The sequence below is a fragment of the Cornus florida genome, unplaced genomic scaffold (genome assembly GCF_030987335.1).
Source record: "Cornus florida cultivar Cherokee Brave unplaced genomic scaffold, ASM3098733v1 CherokeeBrave_3.0.0_Hap2_Chr02, whole genome shotgun sequence".
Lineage (NCBI taxonomy): Eukaryota > Viridiplantae > Streptophyta > Magnoliopsida > Cornales > Cornaceae > Cornus > Cornus florida.
The window spans coordinates 44,484,835-44,488,363 of NW_026775572.1; the positions used below are offsets into that span (position 1 = coordinate 44,484,835).

Here is a 3,529-nt window from a genome sequence, read left to right on the forward strand (position 1 = left end):
TGATTACAAAATAGCACGGTATTAGATGTGGCAAAAATCGATCCCAAACTCTTCTACATTCTCTCCAAAATATCCAGTTCTATTTGCAACTGTTTAACTATCCCTCATCTGACATCACCACATTAACCTGTGCATGAGTACTGAATGTTCGTTTCTGCAGTCCCACATCGGGAAAACACAAGTAGGAGTTACATTGAGAGCTCTATATAACAAATTGAAAGCATATGGTACAACATACTTACCTGGACAGGGTCAATGGGTTATCAAGAAGGCTCATGGGCTAGATTGGTGACCTCCATTGCACTTAGGAGGGGTGCCTATCAAAGGTCTACCCTAGTGGTGGAGCCTACGTCATAATTTGTGATAGTGGGGACTTGCGTTCGCACGGCCCCTACCCAAGAAAAAATATATATATCTCAATCTAATGGTATCAAATTGGTTCTTCATAAAGAAATTCATTACTCTGATGGTCACCAAAACTGAATTGAATTTTACCACAACTGAATTTTAAGGTGTGTTATCTTAAAACTTTTCTACACCAAAATTTTATATTATGCTACCTCAACACAAAATGAAAAACGACAATTGGAATCAACAAGTTCGTCAATATTTTAATAGATTTTCAAAAGGACCACCATAATTAAAGGGAGAAAGAACTCTGACCTTAAATCTCAGAAAGCTACTCTTCTGACCTACACGGAAAGAGCGTCAAATAACACTTGTCAACACCAAAATTTCAACCACCCCACGGATTACAACAAAGACTAACAAACAAATGAGCAATGCATATGCAAATTTGAAAACATGATTTCGGATAGCCCCAAAAAAAGCACAAGAGCAAAAAGCAAACCAAGCAAGACCCATCAATAGTAGAATTTTCCAACTAACAGATAATGAACCCTTTAGAAGAAATAGAAAGTCACAAAAAATTTAGCATAATATGAGAATAAAGTACATATAAAACATGAGTAAGGAATAAGTTTTATTGAATAACTTAAACATTAACCCAACAATCAAATAAACTCAAACCCACCAATATGTGATTGAATTAGTGTACTCTAGATGAATGTCGATAGAATATCGCCACATGTCTGATGAGAGAATGATGGAGAGACGCTTTCCTGAGACTGCATCTGGGTTTATCTAGCATCTCCTGGCTGCCTCCAAAATGACCTTATCATGACGAGTAAGGTTTGTGTCTATGTAACGACCCAAATCCTCATGGATCCGAATCATTAAACGGGTCCTTACCCGACCTAAAATCGTCCGAGGGTAAAACGATCTTTTCACATTAAATTTAAATAACAAGGTCCAAAAGGGCAAAATGGTAATTTGCTACAATTCAATAAATTGAGACTCAAGGGTACAACGGTCATTAACTTGTGTCACATAGCAAATAAAATAGGGTTCGGGCAATATAGTCCTTTCGGGGTTAAAATATAATTATGGCATTTTATTGGGTCATAAAATAATTACGTGCAACTTCAAATGGATGCCAAGGTGTAATTTTGGGAAACTAAACACATATTACATAAGTGATAGAAACCGGTCGACGTATCCACACTATACGTCTACTGGTTTGGATATGAACAGTGGGAAAACCCACTGCCAAGATATCGGTCGTCATATGGGATGCCCTACGTCGACTGGTTTGAAACGTGTACAAGATTACCACACTGTAAGATACCGGTCGACGTATAGGGAGCCATACGTCGACTGGTTTGTGTCATTCACGTTCAAAATGCTTACTGTCAGGATACCGGTCGACGTATAGGAAGCTACACGTCGACTGGTTTGGGTTATCTTCACCCACTGTCCAAAGACTGTGCCACTACACTCACGTACATAAACTAAGATATATTTCAATATTTAATTGCAATAATAAGATAATTTACAACACGTTATATGATATACGGGAATTAACATGATTCGAATTTAATTACATTACCCAAATGGCCATATACATGATAAATCCAAATGTTTTACATATTGCAAAAATAATACATTTTGTGTCATGCACTTTACAAGAATAGTTTAAGTCCCACAAAATACATTCAAAAATGCCTTAAGTTCCCTTAGCTCTGTGGTGGATTATCATCCGCCAATTCCTTGCCATGACCTGAAAAATATTAATTTTGTGAGGTGAACAAATTGCTCAGTTGGTAACACTTAAGACACGTCTCTTGTGTCCCTGTGAATCCAACCAAAGAATAGGACAATAGGAATGGGGATCATACATTGTCAGAATAACACAGCATAACAACAAGTCTCATTATAAACACTAGAATGCTATGGGATGCAATGCATGCCAATGTCGCTCCCCATTTTCGAAATCATCACTTACAAACCGTTAATGTAACCCCCTTTGGTGACTCCGCAGCGCCGAGAGAAGGATTGGCTACTGTCCTTGACCTTTGGTGACTCCGCAGCGTCATTATGAGGCCCAGATAGCTCAACCACGCTAGGGCAATCTCCCTAGTTCCCTCTAAGTTACATTAACCTACCAGCCCGTTGGTGACTCCGCAGCGACCGAGTTTTATCAAAACACTTTCATTAATACATTCTTTCCCAAAACTCCCTTTTTTTCATTTTAAAGTCAATTTTTCTCATTTCTTGCCCAATGGAAATGCATAGATGCATTTATGTCATGCTAATACTCATCATTCCACAACCAACTCAGTTTAAGTAAGCAATGCATAATTTCGCAAGAATTTCCTAAGAAAATTCAACATGCTCTCATACAACAATACATCTAGCATAACAAACATATACAAATCATTACGTAGGCACGTTTTCCACATAAAACATTTAATACAAGCTCTCACATAACCACATATACATGTTCTAACTATTTTTAAACTACAACTAGCACAAATAAGCATGTCTTGTAACAATTTAGAAGATGTAATTCACATAGGAGCAAGAAAATTGTGGATTAAGAGCCCCTACCTCAAATTAGAGCAAAACCCTTAAAATGGTCAAGAAATTCGAAGGCCAAAGGAAGCACCAAATCTGAAATTGTTGGTATCAATGCGTAGAGTTCGTCGTGTTCTCCGTTTTGCCTCAAACGGCACTCAAAGTTTCCAAGGATTGAGAGAGTTATCAAAGATTAAAGTTAGCTTCCCAAAGAAAAAGAAAAATGCAAGTAAGAGAGGGAAGAAGGAGAACCAGTGGGAGAGGGAAGAAGGAGACCAAAATGTGGTCTCAAGACCTTTAAGTTGTTGGTGGTGGGTCCCATGCATTTTATTTTCTTATACCTTTTTCTTTTGCTTTTATTTGTACCACAAACACATTTAAATACACTACCACATAAATACTATATTACTCACATGAATTAGCATGCACAAAATGCAAATGGACCCAACTAAGAGAAAAGACAAGAATGCCCTTACGGCGACAAAATTCCAAAAAAATTAAAAATGGTAAAAATCGGAAACGTCACAGTCTAGTTTGAAAGTGAGACAGATTGAGAGATGGTTTGACTTGCTGCAGTTTTGGGCAATGCATTAAAAAGGAGTGAAAAGGTGTA

The 3,529-nt window shown here is 37.5% G+C and overlaps 1 non-coding gene across 1 annotated transcript; it reads left to right on the top strand.

The window, feature by feature from the left end:
* The first annotated feature begins 234 nt into the window (after nucleotides 1-234).
* LOC132297585 (U1 spliceosomal RNA) lies at nucleotides 235-395 on the top strand. The gene has a single exon (XR_009479289.1). It is a non-coding gene; the product is annotated as a U1 spliceosomal RNA (small nuclear RNA).
* The last annotated feature ends 3,134 nt before the right edge of the window (nucleotides 396-3,529 follow it).